The sequence below is a fragment of the Neofelis nebulosa genome, chromosome 16, assembly GCF_028018385.1.
Source record: "Neofelis nebulosa isolate mNeoNeb1 chromosome 16, mNeoNeb1.pri, whole genome shotgun sequence".
Lineage (NCBI taxonomy): Eukaryota > Metazoa > Chordata > Mammalia > Carnivora > Felidae > Neofelis > Neofelis nebulosa.
The window spans coordinates 21758129-21780351 of record NC_080797.1 but is presented as its reverse complement, the minus strand read 5'-3'; the positions used below and the strand labels follow the sequence as shown (position 1 = coordinate 21780351).

At 49.4% G+C, this 22223-nt stretch overlaps 2 long non-coding RNA genes across 2 annotated transcripts in view; one reads left to right on the top strand and one right to left on the bottom strand.

Moving 5' to 3' along the window:
* LOC131497348 (uncharacterized) overlaps nucleotides 1-22223 on the bottom strand; it is a 434038-nt gene that overhangs the window by 94945 nt on the left and 316870 nt on the right. The window lies entirely within an intron of this gene.
* Nucleotides 9919-11738, top strand: LOC131497350 (uncharacterized). Its single transcript, XR_009254912.1, has 2 exons — nucleotides 9919-10011; nucleotides 10751-11738. It is a non-coding gene; the product is annotated as an uncharacterized LOC131497350 (long non-coding RNA).

Below are 22223 nucleotides of genomic sequence, written 5' to 3'. Positions count from 1 at the left end.
TTTCAGTCCCTTCAGCCCCTTCTGTCCCTTAAGCCCTCACTGCATCCCGTATCTTTACGAAATGGTGGGAAATATGTCAGAAAGGGGGACAGAGGATCTAAAGCAGGCTCTGCACTGACAGTGGAGAGCCCAAGGCGGGGCTTGAACTCACCAACCATGAGATCATGACGTGAGCCGAAGTCGGACGCTTAACCGGCTGAGCCACCCAGGCGTCCCAACCTTCCTTATGTCTTAAACACAACTCTCAATGCCCTTCAAACCATTGCTCCCCTAACCTTCCCCAAAGCATAAAGTATGCATCACCGGCCTCCCAGTTGTGCCAGACAGATGCCTAGGGGTCTTTCTTAAACCTTTCACTTCTGCCACACCCCAAATCCAGTCCACTTACCCGTCAGGTGAGCGTGCCCTCCCACATACGGCTGAGCCTGCTCCCTACAGATCAGCTCCACAGTCTTCATTTAACTAAAACTGCCACTGCCCCTTGCCTGAACTACTGCAGACATCTGTAGCTCCAGCTTCCCCCTCGGCCCTCCCGCTGTCTCACCACTGCTCAGAGCCGTTGATTAATATCTTCAAAACTGTGAACCAGACCAGATCACTCCCTTGTTCGTCATCTACCCAGAGTCTGCTCGTGAGGGCAGGAAGGAGCTCGCTCAGTGCTGTATCCCCAGTGCTGGGCTGAGGGTCTGGCACGTAGTAGGTGCTCAGTACACATAGTAGTGCTCACACATTAAGTGGGAAGAGTAACCAAGACTGGAAATCTCATGAAAGGAGATAGGGAGCTGTTCACGGTCAATAACTACATTTTTTTTTTTCATCTTCTTTGCACTTCACTAAAAGCCTAACACAGTGCTTTGCACTTAGTAGGAGTTGAGCAAACATATGTATTCGGTTGAATCTCACTGAACAAGCCAAGTTTCAGAGGCTCCATGTCCTAATTAGAAAAACTCTTCTGGAGGGGATAAAGGCTGGGAGGAGGAGTTTGTCAGGAGACCCAGGTTCCCAGCTTGGCAGGATATATACAAAGGGCTCAATGGGCTCATTTGCATTTTGTTTTGCATAAATATGCAAGCCCAGTGGCTGAGCTGGTGTGTCTAAGGATGTCAAATGGCAACTGACTGCGTTTTCAAATCGGATATCCAGGATCCTACAGTCAGATTCCCACCCCAAAGAAGGTTCTTCCTCTGCCCTGGTTATGGTGAGGTACCCCGACCCTGGCTGAGCAAATGTGCTTTGACTGGGTCCTCCCTATGCCCTGGCCACTGCCAGCCGCTTCCCCCATGGTCACCCCCTACAGAGACCTTGGCAAGCCTGGCTAAGGTGTGGTGACTTCCAACAAGGCCCCGTTGACAGAGCTTAAAACAAACCTCCCTGTTCACACATGGGCCAGAGAGATGGAAAGAGCCAAGTTGGGAGACCGATTCTGACCGGCTGAGGCTACCAGTGCAGAAGAGAAGTTTCAAACAGAAAACAGCCCTTAAAAAAAAAAAAAAAAAAAAAAAAAAGCATCCTTTCTGAGGCCAACATGGAGTGCTGGGAGGGCTCCGAAAGACCATGGGATTTTTTTTCTCCCCTGTTAATCCCGTTGCCCTGATTTGCATGGGATTTGCATAAACAGCACACTGTATTCAGGCAGCCCTCACTTCAAGGACCAAGATTATGGTTGAGGATTTGTCCCACCCACAGTAGTTTTGTTCAGCTTCCACTGTTTAGAAGCGCGGGGACACCTAAAATAGCTCTTTATATACTGGCCGAGGTGAAAAGGATACAAAATGATGATGGAGAAGCAGCGAGGACCGGGGGGGGGGGGGGGGGGGGCGGGGGGGGCGGGGGGGGGGGAAGATGCGGTGTTCCCTCCTGGGAGCCAGGACTGGAGGTATAGAACAGTAGGAACTTTAAAGTGGCTTCCAGTTCTGGAATTCTATAAATCTCTGCGGGGTGCCAGGCACTGAAGGGCTGGCCTCCTCGCCAAACCCTGGGATGAAACCGGGAGCAAGATGTGCTTGCTGCGGCCAGATCCAGGTTGAGCTAATATTTGTTGAAGGCTTTTCTGTGACAGCCAATGTCACGTGGGGAAAGGGAGGGGGCGTGATTCCATTGGACAAAGGAAGGGATGGGCAGGAAGGAATGTGGACTTATTCCATTAACCTCACCACCGCTGCCCTCCCAGACACTATGCAGTGATAGGCTCTTTAAAAGGCTAAGGTTCACAAACCTCCTTCAACTTCCAGCCGTCAAGCTGTACCTCGTGCTCGAATGAGAAGCAACAAACGTCTTCCCGTTGATGCCGGTCGAGAGTCGCTTTCCAGCTCCCGATGTCAGGCTCCACTCAGGGCATTTCCGAATGGGCCTCTCCACCCCCAGTTGGCTCTGCCAGTGCTGGTCTTTGAAATTTCTCATGTTTTTTTGGCTTGAAGGAAGTTGCCTTGGCCCCAAGCTCTGTTGAGCCCACACCCAGATATCCCAACCTTAGCTTTAGCATTGTGCCAAGAAAGATCACAGAGCAAGATCATGGAACCTACTGGGCTACCTCAGATAAAATAAACAACAGGTAATAACCTTCTAGGAGCAGGTCAGGAAAACCTGCAGGACACTCATGAAGAGAGGGTGGGAACAATGTCCAAGGTCTCTGTTTCTTTCTCCCCAACGTCCTCATTATGTACACAGAGTACTAGTTGCTGATTACTGTGTGTGTAGCTGGGCACCTGATACACCCCGCCTCCGGGAGAGCCGCGTGTCCCAACAAGAGGTGGGAGGAGGGCACTGAGAGGGGCAAAAAGACTGGGACCCTAGACCTTCCTGGTCTGGCCGCTTCGAAGCACCACTCACTTTATCGTTACAAGATCACGCACGTCGCCCCGCAGCTCGTGAGCATCACGTCCAGGCAAAGAAAACTGGAACAAAGTAAAACAGACAAGCAAAAAGAAAACACTGGTGTCCAGTCCTAACCCTAAGGCTTGGAAGCTATGGAACTCACTAGGGTTTTCACTTGCCTTCCTTACAGAAGGGGGCTTTGAAAGTCCCCCCGGCCTTATCCTCACAAGAGAGCTGAGAATCACAAAGGAAATCACACAGGTGTGGATTGGGGCAGCCACTTGTCCCATATTTTCTGTCCCAGAAAAACAGACGTCGCTGAAAGTTTTTCCAACTTGTCCACCAAAACTGAATTATTCTGTTCGTTCCAAATCTGATTTCCCCTAAACAACATATGAGCGGTAGCATTTTCTCCTTGCCTTTCCTTTGTGTGTTTCTTTCTTTCTTTCCCAGAGATGCGGGAAGAAAACAGCTCAGGACTCTGGAGTTTTATATCCACACAGAGCTTCTTCAGCAGCTGGCGGACTACAATACAACAATACAACAGATCTATGATGGATCAATAAGTTTATCTCATTATCACTTACGGCTTAAGGAAACTCTTGGTGGTTTGGAGACTGCGAATTAGATTTTCTCAAAGGGAGTATGATTTGGGCTTCCTATGGTCTTGAGACATCCAAGAACCAAACTCAGCTTGTAAAGATGGGAAACAGAAAGTTCTGTTCCCATTGTCGATGTCGATCTCCTATCAGACTCTGATGCTCATGGATTACTTAGCCTAAATTTAATCAATTTTGATAACTTTAGTTTTCCTGCTTCCCTTCTGTATTTTTTCCCTTTTTTTTTTTCTCCCAAAATTAACCCAGAGGCTCAAAAGGTTGAGGAAAATTTCCCAATGCCTTTTAGCTGGTTTCTGGTTTAAAACCCAGTTTTCTTCTGAAATCCTTGAATTTCCACTGCAGGATAAACAACATACCTTTAAGCCCCCTTCAGTTTACTCCAGAGGCCAATGTGCCCTGCTGATTTATTTACAGATTTTTGGGATGCTCTTCTCTCCACCATGAAATGTTGCGGAAGCCCAGGAACTAGGGACAGGGGGAGGAGGAAAAAAAAAAAAAAACATATTGTTGCAACCCCCTCCTTCTCCTTGATCATTAATTGTATCCTGCTGGGAGCTCTCCCGTGCACTCTGGGTGAGCATGTGTCAAACACATTTCCCTCTTCCCTGCACTTGCCAAGGGTGTGTTAGCCTCTTAGTGTTGGAACCCCCTCCTTGGGACATGGAGAAAGTCGGACCAGAGGAAGGAGGGGGAGGAGAAGATCACAGGCGTGCGGCAGGCCAGGGTCAGGCTCTGGGCTGGAGCCTGTGAGTTCAAACTTCCTCCATGGACAGAGGGTGGGGGTGATCAGGTCTTCTGTGGTGACCAGCTGGAGGCTGGGGAGGCAGAAGGGACCCACTACGGTGCCCGGAAGCTAGGAGGCTGCAAACTCACTTGGGGTTCTCCTTAAATGATGGGCTAGCAATCCTTTGTCTAACTCTGCCTCCACTCGTTCTGAGGCCCCCGGACAATCCCAGCAGCCAAATGTGGCTGCTTCTCCCAGCTGTTTTGAATTCTTCTGAGAGCAGGATAAGCAGAAAAATCCTTCCTGGATATTTATTTGCCCCAGAGGGCAACAAGGTACATGACCAAGGGGCCGGAAACAGTCTATTGGGCTCTATCAAGGGAAGGAACATTCACAGTCTGGGGGGCCTGGAAGCTCCACTGGGGTTTCTGCCGTTTTTGGCTCCCACGGAAGAGTCTTGCCTCTCAGAGATGCTCCCCACGCTGAAGCGTGAGACTCGGGTCGGTCTTAGCAATTCTGCTCAAGGAATTGTAGGCGTAGGGTTGTCCTCTGTCACCGGGCTTAGTCCTCTCTTCCCTTCAGCCCCAGCCATGTGGAAAGGCTTCCGATTACTCTGGCAGATCACAGCTGGCTCGCAGAGAGGCTGCTTCTCCAAGACACGGGAGGACCGGCGACCTTCTCCCCCGATCAGGAGAGGCTGCCAGCCAGCTTTCATTCAGCTTCACCGTGACTTTGGCTCTTTGCAGTATCACGCATGATGCCTTCAACCCCGCATCGGTCCCATCGATTGTCCTCGGCGAAGCTGTACAACTTGCTGCAAAGCGGTCATTACTACCTGGTGCCCGTGACAGGACTACTGAGCACACAGGCTTACAGGCGGACACGACTTGACCCACACCTCATTAGCTGCAGGACCCCGTCCTCTCTGAACAGCTTGAGCTTCAGGCTATGGTCCCTGTTTATTTTTAAAGGATGGAATGAGAGGGGCCCCTGGGGGGCTCAGTCGGTTAAGCGCCTGCCCTCTGCTCAGGCCACCATCTCCCGGTTTGTGAGCTCAAGCCTCGCATTGGGCTCTGTGCTGTCAGTGCCGAGCCCGCTTTGGATCCTCTCTCTCTCTCTCTGTCTCTCTTCACCCCTCCCCAGCTCATGCTCTCTGTGTCTCTCAAAAATAAATAAACCTAAAAAAGTTATTTAAAGAGAAAAGGCTGAATGAGAATATGCGTGTGAAACACAAACACTGTGAGGGCACGTGGTCTGCAAGAGATCTCATGTGTTACCGCAAAGAAAGTGAAAAACGGCAAGAGTGAGATCTGGAAGCTCATGTTGCTTGGGCCACACTCACCAGCGCCCCCTCCCAGCCAGGATGCCCCCCTCCTCCGCTTTCAGGTTGTGTCCTCTCTGGGTCGCATATGTCCACGAGCCACAGACTTTTCACTATCCCATGAAAACTCAGCCCAAATGGAGACCAGGCAGAAAAAAAAAAAGGAGAAGAAGAAGAAAAGAAAAAAGCCAAAGTGTGGCTCTCCGTGGACCCTTGCTTAACTTGCGTTCGGCCCACTGCCCACTTGTGCACGAACAGGCACAGCTGTTCCTCCCGCCACGCTCAGCCCCAGCGTCTTGGATGTCCCTGCAGGCCGGCCTCTCGAACCCAAGTCACAACTGGCTCCTCGAGGCAGCCCGAGGCCCGACAGCACCTGGAAAGAAAACTCTCCTCCCTGTTGAAAATGCACAGGGCCCCCTCTGCCCCGGTCCCTGCCACTCCCCCAACATTGTCCTACTACTGTTTCCGTGTAGCGCATCTGGCCAAAGCAAACAGCTCTCTGGAGCCGCTCTCCAGCAAGCAGCTGCAATTCAGAGTTGGCAGACTGTTTCAGGAAGCCTCGGCCTTCCCCCCGCTCGCCCTACGAGCTCTCCTGGAGGACACGAGAAACGGGGCCTAACCTTTTAATTAGCCCTTGCACAGAGCCTGACCCCCTTCTCTGCAGGGACTGGACCATCCCCTCCACTTTTCCGCTGTGGTCCTCACCCATCTTCCACGTGCCGGGTGCCCAAGGACTGGGATTCGTTTCGGTCCTCTTGAGAAAAAGAAGAGTGTGCTACGCACATTGGAGGGTGGGGGCAGATATGAGGCTCACGTGTCGGAATGCGTCTTATTATCCTATAGTCATGGTTCTCTGCCTGAGTCTGCGGTTTGGGGACGGATGCGGGTCTCGAATCTGGGAATAACAGGAAAAGGAAGAAGTGGAAGAACAAAGGGTGGAGGAAGATGGAGGGATGGAGAAAAGGAAGGATTTTTAGCACCTTGGTAGGTTAAGTAACGTGAAAAGCGTTTTACGTGGGTTTTCTCCTTTAAAATCTGTAAGGCCATGGATATTGATTTTCCCCATTTTATGGGTCAGACTTTGGGGATTGCTCAAGGTCACGGTTGGTAAAAGGCGGAGCCAAGGCAAGAACACGAGTCTTTGGGCTCCAGACACGGAAGCTTTCCATCACCTTCTGCTGTTGCCCAGTGGTTTGGGGATTCCTCTAGAACGTACTTACTTGGTCCCATCACCTGGAATAATGCAACCGTAGGCTCAGCTGGTCCACCAGTCTGGAATGCGTCATTTCGGCTAAGAGTGACAGTCCCTCGTTTTGGGGTTTTGAAGAGTTACTTGGCGGTGGCTCTGGTGATAGTAATGAGGGGGCGTGGCGGTGGCAGCAGGTGGTGGTTGTCATGGTGGATTGGTGAATGGGTAACCACAGAGTGGAAGACGGTGGGGACAGTGGCCGTATCGATGATGGTGATGCTGATGGTGGTGGTGGTGGTGGTGACAGTGGTGGTGGTGACGATGGTGTCGATGGTGCCTGTCGCCGTGGCAATGACGGTGATGGCACGCCCCTATTGTCACTAGTGGTGGCAGTGAAAATGACACAAGACATAAATAAACCAGGTAACTGGCCTTCTCTGTCTCTAAAATCCTTCCTCGTACCTCCCTCCCGTCTTCTGATGTTTTAATTTTGTAAAAGTGGCCAGAGTTCTGAAACCTTTGTTTTTGGTAGCAGCATCTGTAAGATGATATGACAGCCTTTTTATTTATTTATCTTTGAAAGGAGGTAAGGGAAACAGCTTCCCTTATTTAAATAAAACACAGAGTCCCCAAGGCCTGAAAACTGGAAGCCAAGTCTCCAGGTGGGGCGGGGGTGCTGACCAAGCAGAGCCAGGACCTCTCCTGAGTTTCCTCTTTCCCTTGCCCTCCTCTCCCTCTGACTCTCGCAGCCACGACTATGTCAGTCCAGCACCGAGTTACTGTTCAGTCTTCAGAGGTCCAGCCCAAGTGTGGCCAGCCATCTGACCCGCTTGCTTTCCCTTAGCCCCGCCGAAAGACAGAAATGTTAATGACACAAAGAGGAGATAGAGACACACAGAGAAACTGAGAAAAGAACACCAAAGGAAAATAAACAAAGAAAACACAGGAAGTTTAGCGAGCATCCAGATTACAAAGCTTATTTTTCTGAACCTTCACAGCTAGCTCATTCCCAGGCCCCCTGGCCCTGTCTCCGTCCCCAGCTTGTCTGCTGTGTTGAAGGTGCTGGGACAATTTAAGAGGATTTGCATGCTCCCCGAAGTTCCTGACTGTCTCCATGTGGAAAGGGTCCTAGCACATTCCTCTGGTCACCTTGTGCCGGTGCGACCCACACAGAGATCGTGAACCCCGGCCACCCACCCAGGGTGCTCCTGCGCATCCCCCTTCGCCCAGATGTCCAGCAACACAGAAGTTGACACCGAAATGAGTGAACGCACCCTTTAGGGGATCGGCTCGGCCTTTGTGGTTGGCCTAACAGTGTAACAACCTCGTAAGTGCAGAATCACTTTGCAGTGAAGTTAATTTCAACCATGAGGTTACAGCGAGGCCACCTCCCAGGAAGAGGAAGGACGGAAGAGCTTGGTGCCGGGGACTGCCTTCAGCCATCTTTCTGGTTCCCTGCTGATGGCAACATTATGGACAAAAGATACAAGAACAACAGACTTAAAGCTCAAAGGAGAACAATTCAAAACTCCCTGGGGCTGCAAACTGAGTCGCTTTATTTTATTTTATTTTTTTTTAAATGTTTATTTATTTTTGAGAGAGAGAGAAAGAGACAGAGCATGAGCAGGAGGGGGCCAGAGAGAGAGAGGGAGACACAGAATCAGAAACAGGCTCTGGGCTTTGAGCTGTCAGCACAGAGCCCGATGCGGGGCTCAAACTCACAAACCGTGAGATCATGACCTGAGCCAAAGTCGGACGCTTGACTGACTGAGACACCTAGGTGCCCCCGAGTCACTTGAATAACAACTGAAATTCCTTGGGAAGCCTTATGCAGCCCACTTTTCCTTTCTGTTAGTGCTGCGTCCCTGGGCAGTCTGAAGGAGATGTCTACACTTCTTACAAACAGCCAGTCCTAGCCCTGGGGGTGTCAGCCAACTCCCTAGTCAGGGATGCCCCTCCTGGGGAAGGGGATGCCAGTCTGAGGGTCCTGCAGGACCCCAAGCTCCCTCGCCCAGCTCCCCCAAACCTCACACTTTTTTTCCAGGCCCGCTCCCTTTCAGCCTTCACCCAGTTGCTCCCTCTACGGCTTCTTCTAGAAACACTTTGATAAAAGGACACAAGGAAGAGAAGAGGGGAAACAACGCCTGGGAAGGATATCTGGCACATGTTTTTCTTTGCCGTTCAAGTAACAATTTCTGCCTGGTCAGTTTGGACCGCAGATTCTATTTATTTTGCTAGCCTCCTATCATATTCCCATCCCAGGGGTGGGGTGGGCTGATAGTTTCTTTCAAGGCTGTACTAAAAATTCCAGCCTCCCTCATGATTCTAGCCTACAGGATTAGCAGTGCAGGCAGCCTGTCCCTCTTTGTCGCTCACAGGATGGGGTCGCTCACAGCCTCCCCGGGGGGGGGGGGGGGGGGGTGCGTGCAGGGAGAGGCCTTGAAGCATTTGGAGATGCGGGAGGCACAGGACATGCCCCTTCTCTCCTATCTCTCAAATGTGCTGAGGGAGGATTGCAATTGTCTCTTTTTAGCAGAAACCCCAGGACAAAACTAATTCTCCCCCAGGCCTATCACTCCCTGCCTCACAAGGATTCCTAATCTTTCTGCAGAAGTTGAGCTGTTTCCACGCCTCAGCCCCCAGCCGCCCCTGTGGTTTTTCTCCATCCCTCCTGAGTGAGGCTGGAGTTTGCAGGGAGGGAAGACGAAGACGGGGGCTCAAAGGGTTAAGTTAGCCTGGCTTTGGAAGAAGAACAACGGCATTCCCCTGATCCCAGATGGAGAATACTGAATAACTCCCTTGGGCAAGTCAGCATGTTTGGTTATCTTGGAGTGCGTACTGGGGCTAACTCATCCTGGCCAGTCCTTCCGGATGCAGCCTTGCTCAGAATCAAGCCTTATACAGGAGTGTTATTCCCCGGGGCTGCCTCCTCCCCGGCTGATAAAGAGTTTCATCATGGATGATTCAAGAGGTTGAGATTCAAGCTCTGGAGATAGCTAATGAGGCCTCCAGCGCCCAGCTGACCTCACTTTCAAGCTGTTGACAGGTTCAGTCAGGCTGGCCAAACAGCATCCCAACGACGCCAAGACAAATGATCTCCAGCGCCTGCACCCCTCCATGTCTCCAAGTCCTCCTCCTGGATTGCTGTCCACCTCCAAGACGCCCCGTGGACCCTCTCCAGATGGCCCTTGCTCCACAGGCAGATGAGTAGGCCCAGGTGGATCAGGCCGATTCTGCTCTCCAAGCCCACATCACTGGCTGCCCAGAGCTTGACATGGATCCTCATGGACCCTTCTTACTTCCTCCCAAATTCTCCTTCTGACTCGGTCTGTTAGGGGCCTGGGTAGGTGTTTTTTTGCATCTTGGATCACTTTAAAAAGCATGCAGTAGGCCGAGTCCTCTTGTGGACAGACTTGAAAGTAGGTGAGGGACACACACACACACACACATATGCGCACACACACACACACACACATACACACACACACACACACACACAGCAGCAGCCCAGCCTGTGCTCCAGCCAGGACTAGGATGGGAAACGGAGGCCTCCTTCTCAACCACATGGCCAGTGGCACTGAGAGCCCCCAGATCCTGGGAATGGTCACCTCCTCAGATCCTGAGTAGGGGACTGAAAGAAGACAGACGGCAAGGCTGCACCGGTATCCCCGTGGTGGGTGCCAGACAGACTGGCCCAGGACACAGCATTTTCTCCATAACTTCTAGAGTTAAGCATCGCTTTGGAAACATTGGAAGGGACGGAAAGTCCTGGGGTGTGTGAGGAGGGACCATACCCCTCCCCTCCACCCCACACAGCCAACTCTTGGGGGCCAGGGCTCAAACTAATATGCAACTTGGACTGTGTCCATACTGGGCTCAAAGCTGAGGCTGAAAAGGCTCCAATCCTCGTGTGGCAATTCAGTCCACCGAGTTAGACCCAGGGGCGTCAGTAATAATAACAAACCACACTCCCTGACTGCTGCGTGATAACTTTGTCCTTCTTGAAATGCTTTTCCTGTACATTGTCTGATCCTCATGTCATGTCTATGAGTTCTATATTGTTACCCCTCTCTCCTTTACAGGGGAAGAAATTTGGGATAGTGATGAGCAGAATGAGGACACTAACCTTGGACCTTTGACCCCAGATCCTTGGCTTCTCCCTTGAAGAATGCATTTAATTGTACTTGGAAATGGATAATACTTTACAGCAACGTGAGGAATTGAAGACTGATAGGCACAATGATGAGATTAACAAAGACAAGGTAACAAGAGAGTGGAAGACATTTTCCTTTTAAGAATTTTTTTTAATTGGGGTGCCTGGGTAGCTCAGTCCGTTGGGCATCCAACCTCGGCTCAGGCCATGATCTCGAGGTTGGTGAGTTCGAGCCCCACGTCAGGCTCCGTGCTGACAGCTTGGGGCCTGGAGCCTGCTTTGGATTCCGTGTCTCCTTCTCTCTCTGCCCCTCCCTCGTGTCTCTCAGAAATAATAAATGAATAAACTTTAAAAAAAAGAATTTTTTAAATTGCTTTACTTCAGCATGGTGGAAATTTAACTATTCATTACTTTATGCATTTAGTCCATGGTTATTGTATAAAAATGTTTAAATACTGATTTAAAAAAAAGAAAAAACTAACGGTGCCTGGGTGGCTCAGTCGGTTGAGTATCCAACTGACTCTTGAGTTCCGCTCAGGTCATAATCTCAAGGTCGTGAGATCGAGCCCCACATTGGGCTTTAAGCTGGGTATGGAGCCTGCTTAAGATTCTCTCTCTCTCTCTCTCTCTCTCTCTCCCTCCACTGCTTGGTTTGTGCTCTTTCTCTTGAAAAAAAGAAAATAGAAATCACTAATTTCAGTTCCAGCAACGGGATGTATGTACGTAGATACATACACATCCTTGTCCAGTTGAGTTGTTCTTTGTGCATATAATTATTAATTATAAAGATCATATATTAATAAGTATTAATTATGTATTTCTATCTCCACATGCCTTCATTTTTACTTAGAAAACCTAGAAAAATTCTGGAACTATGTGTCCATGTCAGTAAATAAATCCATATGATTTTTTAATGATTTCTTAGTGTTTCATTGTATTGATATTATTGGACACTGAACATTGTTTTCATTTTTTTATAATTGCAAATCATGCTGTAAAGAAACCTCTTAGGCATGCATCTTTGTGCAGCTGTCTGATTATTTCCTCAAGATGAATTCCTGGAAATGGAAGAACTTGGTTAAAACACACCTTCAAGGTTTTGGATGTATGTTGCCAAAAAGTGTGCCTTTTTGTAATCCCAGCAGCCACATCTGGGGGCTGGAAGGCTTAGTCAGAGAACGTGTAAGCAGGAGACAATGGCTGGAGTGGGGAGGGGGGGCCAGAGTGCAAGCCGTGTTTGCGGGGGACCTTGGGTGACATTAAGTAAAGACTGGACTTTGATTTATAAGGATTAGAGACTTACGTTTGAGCAGAGATGGACTTGGCCAGAAATGGCAAAAACAGAAGGAGAAACTGACCCAGCATAGAGCCCTGGTGCAGGTGGGGAAAAATGGAGTACTGAGATGGTCTGCATCCATGTGAAAGACAGACAGAGTGGGAAGTGAGGGGGGGAGGGAAGGGGAGAAGAAGGAGAAGAGAAAGAAGGAGGCGGAGGAGAAAGAGAGGGAGTAGGAAAGTGAGGGGGTTGAGAGTCATGTCATATGTGGGAGTAAAGATGATACAAAGCTTTTGAATCTGAGCATTGGGAGGGATGCTAGCAACGCTCCAAGAAAATGGGGGGAAATTTTAAGGGAAAGTCAAATTTGTTTTGAATGATTTGATGGTCCACATCCACGCAAAGCTGTCTCTCAGAGCTGGCTGCTTAGGAGGGTGACCTGGTTTAGAGGCAGGTTTAGAGCCAGACTCCGAGTTCACAGTTAAGGCTGCAGGAGTAGGTGACACTGCAAGAAGTGAAGAGAAGTATAAAGAAAGGACCAAGGACAGATCCAACTTCAACTGGAGGAAAGAAAAGAGCCAAAAAAGATGGTCAAGATGAGTCAATAGAGAGGAAGCAAGAGGACATGGAACCTTGGCCTATGGGGCCCTAAGAGGAGAGATTTAGAGGAGGGGTAGTTGAACATGATGCAGAGAAGTCACCCAGAAAAACATGGAGAAGGAGCCATTCATTCGACCCCACTGGTGAGCTCCTCATGGAATAAGAGAGAAGGCATCACTCAACTGGCCACGAGTCTGGGAGGAGCTCGGTCTGAGCCTTTGCTAAGGGCAAAGATGGGAGTGAAACAAAACAGAGTTCATCGGGCCATGAGCAAGAGGAACCTTATAGGCTGAGTCCAACCAGGAATGTTCCCACCCTTCAAAGCCTGATTGAGGGGATGGTGTGGGGGAGCAGTCTTTTTTGTGAATTATCAAAATGAATGCATAGCATATAGGAGGGGCACTCAATGAAACAGTATGCAAAACTCATGCTCTGTTTAAGGCAGTGGTACTGTGGTAGCCCAATCACTCTTTGTTTTTTTAACATGGAATTCCAACCCAGAAAAAGAAAGGGAGCATCCTATTCCATATTATGGGCAAAATTTCCTCCCTCTTCATTCCACAAAATAGTAAAGGTCTTTGGGCTGACACAAATGCCACCCTCCCTCTTAAAGCAAAAGTCTCAGTTACAAAAACAAAACAAAACAAAACACATTATTCTCCCAGAGAAGCTGGGCATTCTGTTGCGATCCCCATGCCTTGGTTCTCTCTGGAGGTAGTTCCCTCCGTTATGTCCCTCCACCCCCATTTTCGGAAGGCGGGGGGCATCCCGTCAGCTGAATCCCTTCTGCTCTGCTTGCCTCCTCCAGGACTCAATTGAGGGCACACACCAGGCAGAACAAAACAGTGGCAATTGATGACAAATGGGCTGAGCTGCCCCCACATCCCCCTCCCCATTCCCTGTTACCATGGAGACCCCAGCCAGCCGAAGCCAAGAGATCAGGAAATATCCATAAAGGACAGTCTGGTGAACACAGGTGTTTAGGGAATCAATATGAGTCAACAAGAACCTTTAGTCTATTGAGGGTTGGAGGGGGACTGGGGACTAAGTAACACAGGTGGGCTTTGTCCTTGGGACCAGGAGCCTCTCTTCTCGCCACTGAGAGTTGCATCGTTCTGATACATGTTGATGCCATACATGGAAAGCTCTAGTTGTTTTCAGTGCCCATTTCTTCTTCCCTTTTCTACTTCACCCACAAGTCTGAATAATGGATACATGCACAAGAAGCCTTGAAACCTGGCAGAATATTTAGAAGACTTGGTCACTGGAACCTCCTTCAATCACTTTGGAAAATAGACGGGACCTGTATACCGACAAAGGATTCTCCCCACTCTCTCCTGTTGGGAGAAACAGTAAACACCTCCTCGAAACTGACAGACAGAAAGGCATCTTTTTAAAAGATATTGCGGTTTATCCTTCGCTATTAGTTTTCTGTATAACAGGAAGCTAACAGTCAAATATTAACTGGAGCTGTATCACAGCTCAGTAGGTCTAGTGGACATTACTTTCCCCAAACTGTCATCAAACATAAAAATGGGAGGAAAGAACCTTCTCAGGTACTCCTACTTAAAAAAAAATGTAAATAGAATGTTCCTACTTAGGTACTTTGAACGCAGTCATCTGCATTGTTCTCATTCTAGGTACCTGCCATGATTCTTATAACAAGACGCTCACAGCACTCACCTCTGCAGCTGGAGGACAGATTGAGCCGATTGTTCTAGACTTTCACAACATTGCTTTGTCACTGCAGTAGCCGTGAGGATCAAGACCAGGATTTTTGCAGTTGGTTTTGTGGAGCATGAGTTGCCAAAAAACTGGCAGGGTTCACTGCTTGCAGAAGGTACTCAAAACATGCTGGTTGGTTGAACACTGGAAAATTCTAAGCCTCGCTATACTAGAAATTACAGCTGAATCCCTAAGACTTCTTTTTCCTCCATTGTATAATCCCATTGCATGGGATTTAAATAGAGATTGACTCCACCCAGCTGCAGGGTCGGATCAATCAGCGATTTGATTCTGATCCTCCTGCCACAATGTTTGGTTGAGGTGAATGAAGTCTATGCCAATCAACACACAGCATTTTCCTGAGTCCTGAGGGAAACTTTGCCAGGACTTTTGAGAGAGTAAGTTCTTAACTGTGTCAGGGAGAACCACCAAAGCCTCGCTCCTGGACAACATTGAAGATGACAATCCTAGAGCTTTAAACATTTTGCCACCCTGAAGGAAATTGGCCTGAAGATAAAGACGGCACCAATGAGACAGAGCAAGGTCAAAATAAAACCAGTCCTGATGACTTAATTAATCTTTTGGATCAAACCAACCATGAATTCCACTTTATCCATTCTTTTTTCCAATGGGCTAGGCCAATAAATCCCTTCTGTTGTTTAAGCCAGTTTGAGATGGGCTGTCTTTTTGTTTACTTGTTTTCTTTCCAAAACAAAGAGTCCTAATAAATTGTTTAAAATTTTTTAATTTAAAAATTTTTTAATTGTTTAAAAATTTCTAAAAGTGACAAACAACCTAACCAACATACTTACCAAAACTGTCATCTGTTTGACAATTTTGCCCTTAATGAACAAAAACAAGTTTTGAAGATCTGAAGTCTGAGATTACAAATGAAATCTCCTCTTTGGGGAGGTACAAACTGGTGAATAACCAAACTGTGTCACCAGCTTGTGCTGTCCAAGGTATCCAAGCACAGTCCACTCTTGACAGTTCTTGTTAAAAGGTGGGGGAAAAGTCAGGGGAGACAGCAAACATTTTGTAGTGCACTATATGTTTTCGAAAAGCAGATCCATTTTTATATGTAGCTAAAGCTAATATTTAAATGAATTTGCATTCTCTGAGCATTAACGTGGGCCATTGTGAAGAATGATGTTGCAAGTGCTCAAGCATTCCAGAAATCGATAAGGAATTTGAATTAGAAATGAATAATATAATATGTCGATAATCCCAACGCCAGTTGCTGAGAAAGACTTTTAGGCATTCTATTGGAATTAAACTATTTGTCATGTAGCTGAAAAGAACATGTTAACTCATCATTGGTCTGCAAGAAGGACCCCCTAATTACTCTGACCAGATACACAAGGGAAAGTACTGAGAAGTTAATGCCAAATACTCTTTTTGGAGACTTAGTGATTTACTGGCTGTATTCTGCTAATCCAAGGATGAAGCTGTTCTTTGTTCTTTGACTCCCCACAACTGCAGTTAAGAAAATAGGAGAAGCTCAAGAAATAATGGACAGATGGATGGATGGATGGATAGATGGATGGATGGATGTAAGGCTGATGGGTGGAGCTCTCCATGAAAAGAACACTGATCCACACCACATCATCGAGTCTGAAACATTCCTTCCAAAGGCGGGAACCCATCTCTAATTCTGTGATTGCTGGTCCAAAAGACATTCTTCAATAGCATCCATCCACACCCAGGTTCTGTAATCTTCACCACTTCAGGTATCTCAGCAAATCTGATGATGGAAAACTACCTCTTGTGTCTCAGCCTTGCAGGGCCTTAGCATCCAACTAACACATACACCTCTTTCTCTTTTTTTTCCTTCTCAAATGAGGACTTACATGTGCCTTAGAGTCATTGAATTCCAACCAAACTGTCGACTCCTCAAACTCTGTTAATAGAAACACCGTTTTCTTCACCAAAGCCCCAGATTAGGAAATCATAATTGTTCCTCACTTCCTACTTGGCCCCCATATGCAACTTATAAGCCCTGAAGAGCCCACCTGCTCATTGGTTTTCACCTTGCCCCCTCCTTTCTTCGTCTACCCCCACCTCCTACTTCAGGTTCTCATTAATGTGTCACTTAAACAATGTAATTGCATCTTATTTGATCTCATTTCTGGCCCCCCCTCATGCTTTTCTATCTTATCCATCACTAGAAAACACGATACTGTTCCAAAAGAACCACCCTTTCCCCCCCCCAATTGAAGCATTACACAAGATGGAAAAAAGCAAGGTTTCTTCACATAAAGCTGGAACAGGGGTAGAGGAGCAGGTGATGCATTGCCCTCCATGACAGTCCCTTGGTAGCCCTGTGACACCCTACAGCTGAAGCCTCCCTCCTGCTGCTGCCACTGGTACCTTCCAGGAAAAGGCTGCTGAACAGATGCTGAGAGCATAGAACTTCAGATTGTCAAAGAGTGTGGTGTCCTTTCATCCTCACTGGCCTAGGATATCTTCTAGAGCCTTGAAGCAACAGGAAGTATTCCTTTTTCCCCATCTCTGGATCTCATAGTGTCAACCAGATATACACCATTTCTGACTCTGAGCTGATTTTTTCTACAGAGAATCAGGCTTGTGTTTGGGACAAGGCTAGGGAATGGTCACCATTCTGTTGGCAACTTACCCTTGTCTCCTCATCTCTTTCCCAGGGACCAAAACAATCCTACCATACCCCTCCAGATAGATTGAAAGGGATATGTAATTTATATATTTACATATATTTATATCAAATTTAAATTACATGTACACACACACACACACACACATTCCTGGGAGTTTCACCGACCCACCAATTTATCAGATACGACCAGCAGTGGGCTATTGCTTTAGTCCGTGTTTATAAACACGTGTTTTCCCAGAGGAGACTTAGGGGTCATAGTCAACATTTCACTCCCCTCTTTCAGTATCTAGTTAACCGGTTCTGTTGAGATTACCTTCTAAATATCTCTCATGTCTGTCACCTCCAGCCATCTCCATTGTTCATCACCCTACTTTAGGCCCTCATCATCTAATGCTTGGACTGGTGCAGTAGCCTTCTGATAGACCTCTCCACCTCCCAAATCATCCCCTTCCTTTCCATTTGCTCTTCCCATTATAGTTGGAAAATATATACATGGCCATTTTTTTTACTCCTCAGCGTAAAACTTTTCAGTGGTTCCTTTTGGTCTAGAGATGAAAAGTCAACCGTATTCGTAACCCGGTCCTGCTTCCGTAGTGGTTTCCTGTACAACTGTCTTCCCGGTTGTACACTCTTCCCACTCTTTTGAGCTGTGGTTAAGTCCCCCTATCTGCATTTGGGGGGCTTCAGAAGACACCGGTCCCATGGCCAGAACTGCTCAGTCCTGAATGGGCATTCGATCATTGTTGGGTCAATGAGTTTTCTCACCGGGAATTCTATGCCATGTCCGACCGGAGAATGCTTCCCACCTATGCTGTCTGCTATGCTTCACACTAACCTGCTGTGAGACAGAATGGTGGAGCCAGCGCACACGGGAAGTGAGAAGTGACGCCAGAGAGGGGGGACTGACCACAATCAAACCTCTGGTGCTAGCTGTTCCCCTCCGCGGGCAGGTGCATCGCTGTGCGACTCTTCCTGGGATCCCATGAGCTACCCCAGCATTCTTCCTTTCAGTTCTCTTTTGACGCGTGCTAATCGGAGTTGGGCTTCCACGTCTGCAGCCAACCGTCCTAGCTATGCAGCCCCCCTTACAGGTCAGCCCCTGGAGCCCAGGGCTGTGACTTTGTCATCTCTGCTACCCTCAATGCCCATTCGGCGCTGGCACTCAAAGCTTGTGGAACGAAGAACCGATCTGGTGCCGAATAGAAGTTTCTAGGGCTGCCTTGTTAGCTCATCACCAAAGAGAAGATTAAGAACGATTTAATTCAAGAGACACCCACAGCATTCACCTCCTCCGTGCTTCCTGGAGTAGCCACACCTTCTCTCCCAGAGAAAGTTTCCGGTATCACGGCGACCACAGCAGCGGTGATGCCTACCACCGCCCTGCGCCTGCGCAACCCCGTGCTATCCTCCCGGCAATCCAGCTGGGTGGCGCTCTCATCAGGACCATCTCCACGTGTACAGCTGGACATACGGAGGCCCAGAGAGAGGAAACGACTGGCCCGATGTCCGTGACCTTGCAGCCCCACGGGGTTCTGCCGGACTCCAAAGCCAGTGCTCCTACCAGTTTCCCGCCCTGCCTTCTCGTCGGATTTCCCGAATGGATTGGCTCTGTGTTTAGACCAGAAGAATCCCCAGAGCGTGAGCCTGTGTTTCAGATCGTGCCAGGGGTGGGAAGAAATCCCCGCGAGCACCCGCGGAGAGGCGGATGGTCATGTTCTGTGCCGGTCAGACCGGGCCGCCGGTACAGCTAGCAGAGTGAGACCGCACGGGGCCGGGGACACTTGATTTTCCAAGAGTGTCCCAGGTGTGGGACACAAGGCGCCCCTCCCGCAGTCAGCACGTCCCCTCCCTCCGCAGAAAGGTGATTTGAAGAGCTGACACACTGCGGAAAGCGCAGACGACACATCGCGGAAGGAGCGGACGAGACAGGGGCCCCCGAGGCGGGTAACGAAGAGTTAAGGCTGCAGCTGCCAGTGCGTGTGCTGTGGAGTTATGTGCAAACTGTTCCCACTGGAGACCGAGTCAGCTGTCATCAGAGAACAAAGAATCCCCCAGAGCCGCTCAAGTTATGTCACACCCGGGAAGCCCTGAGAGCTCCCTGATTAGGGTTTCTAAATCAGCCCCATCGAGGCCTGAAGCACAAAGCTGCGGAACAATACGCCGGCCACATTCACACAGTCCCAGTCCGGCCTGGCTGCCCGCCTCCCCGCCACCGCCCCTCCCACGGGGCCTCAGAGGCCACTTCACCTCCATTGGGAAAATCCTGTGCCATCGAAAGCCCCCCCCCCTCCCCCCCCCCGCGGCTGCGTCCAGAGAGCTTCGGCCGCAGGGGAGTGGCGGTGGGGGTGGAGGGCTTTGTCGCGCCGGGTCTCCGCTTGCCGTCAGGGGCAGGGGCTGTTCCTCAGGTGTGTCTTTGGCGGCATAAAGAGGGATCTGGTGCAAGGACTGGGGCGGGGGGGGGGGGGGGCACCCTGCAGGCACAGCAGAGGCCTCAATCTGGGAGCGCAGATTTTGCTGTTCGTGTTTCATTCCATGCAGGTCTAGGTGACCAGGGCTTAGTGCTGGAATCCTGGGATCCCCACCCTGGACGCTCAGCCCCAAGCCTGAGAAGGCCTCTCAGATACCAGTGAGCCATGGGCCATGGCGTGGGCCATGACCGCTGGCCAGAAGATTTCTTATTATCCACAGACACTGCGGTGAGGCGAGGCAGTAGGTCTCCCAAGCACCTTGAATTCGGAGTTTTGACTTAACGCCCATGTAAGGATATTCATAAAATCGTTCCGGTTGTGAGTGCTATTGAAACTTCTTTTGTTCAATGTAAATGCTTTAAGAACACCAAACTGTTACAACCTTGAATTGCATAGATTTTAAAATTCTGGGATAAAAAAAAAAAAAAAAAGGCAGGCTGAATATCTCAAATTCTGAGGATTCTTGGTTTTCAAACATTTTTCCTTTTTAGGGGCACCGGGGTGGCTCAGTCGGTTGAGAGTCTGACTTCGGCTCAGGTCATGATCTCACAGCTTGTGAGTTCAAGCCCCACGTCGGGCTCTGTGCTGACAGCTCAGAGCCTGGAGCTTCGGATTCTGTGTCTTCCTCTCTCTCTCTCTGCCCCTCCCCCTCTCCCGCTCACGCTCTGTCTCTGTCTCAAATATAAATAAACATTAAAAACTTAAAAAAAAATTTTTTTTTTCCTTTTTTTCCTACCAAGAATCAAAGTCATTGCCTGGGACTGCCTTTTACTTCCAGGTGTCATGGGGTCATTAACAAGGAGGATTTGGGGAGCTTGAGCTCTGAGGGGAGCCTGAAGCTGTGCCTGGGGGTTCTGGCCGTCCCTTCCTCTGTCTGTGCCTGCGTCAGCCCTGGAATCTGTGGGTTAGCTCCGTGAGAGGCTCCGACACTTACGAGCCCACCTGGAGCCAGGCCTGGGGGAAGCTGTGCCCCACATTCTCCCGCCACACCTCCTTCCACCGACTGGAGTCACAAGGGGATACACTTGCATCATCAGGTCCCCGCGCCACTTTTCCGAAGGAGATCGTGGAGGAAGGCATGGCTGGACTCCCAGACCACCTCTCATCCAGCCGTGAGATCTGAAAGCCAGAGCGAAAAGGATCACAGTCCTTTGCGGCAGAGCGGTTCAAATACGTTCTGTTATCAAATGCAGACGCTCCTTAAGGAAGCAGAGTGCATCCCGCAGGTGAGCAGACCAAATGTGCCATAGCTCCAGGACTTTCTCAGAAGTGTCTATCTAGGGTGGCACAGCCCATCAGAGTCCAGACCCAGCCAACACCCTGGTATCGGTAACCCCTGCTGATACAGGACCCTTCTTACGTGTTCAGCGTTGCTTACAATTAGTGCCGTAGCATTGATGCCTGTTGTGGTGAGGAGACATAAATAGCACATAGAGCAAAACACTGACAGTCACAATTTGAGCCCAGGTCCCTCTGCCCCCAGGACCACATCACTGAGTTTCCTGGACTCCTTCCCCTCAATTGTGTGCCATCTAAATGGAAAAGTCTTTGATGCAACACACTTCCCCTTTCTCCTTCTGTCCTCTCGCTGCTCCGTATGGGTGGAAGGAGCCAGAAGCGTCACCGCCAGGGGACAGGCTTCCCGGGGGTGGCGGGAAGGGCACGGGTGCAGTAGCCAGCCCAGTCAGGTGAGGCAGTGGTTCTGCTGAGCACCTTAGGCCAATCACCTACCCTCTCTGAGCCTCAGTGTCTTCCCATGGGAAAGTCTGGAGGTGGCACCGATCTCACTGATGGCTTGGGGATCCATGGGAGAAACCTGCATAGAAGCATCTGACCCATTGTATGTGTCCTTGAATGTCAGTGTCTCACCTCTTCCTTCCGCGAGGATAAAGGTAGCTGTTAACCCTGATCTCAAATCACTCTGCTCCGGGTGAACAGCCTCCCCGAAACGGTGCCACTTTCTTTGCTCTTTTTTGGACCATCGTTTATTCTCCTTTTGCACCTTCTTGAATCCTGGCAGGACTGACTGACAAGAAAAGTTGCCTGAAGATGAGCCAAAGAAACAAGGAAAAAGAAGGAAAAGAAAAGAATTATGATGTGGTCGTGTAATGATGTCACCGATTCATTTTAAGACTTGGAAATAAGTAAACTGGGGTGGGGGGGGGTGGAAAGATGCCCCTTTGAACCTAACACATTAGGTTCAAACTGTTCTGTTTCTTTCCTAAGCTGGAGTATAAGTCTGATTTTAGCAGAAATGCCTGTGAGCTCATCACCACTGTCTCTGGATCTGAGGCAGAGACACTGAATGAGAGAAGGGGACTTGTTGAATGGAGGTCAATCTAACACTAGCGATCAAGACAGTGGTTGCGAGATGCAGTTAGCGGCCTTCCCACTTTCCTCCAAAGTCCTTTTAAGTTAGTTGTTCTGTGTATGGTGGCCTACCCAGGGTTGTCGGGCTGGAGACTGGGGGCCTTGACCGGGGAGGGCAGCACTGTGTTCTGAAGTTATTGGTATCTTCATTGACACTTAAGATGTCTGGTGGGGGGGGGCGCCTGGGTGGCTCAGTCAGTTAAGCGTCCGACTTCGGCTCAGGTCACGATCTCACTGTCCGTGAGTTCGAGCCCCGCGTCGGGCTCTGTGCTGACTGCTCAGAGCCTGGAGCCTATTTCAGATTCTGTGTCTCCTCTCTCTCTGACCCTCC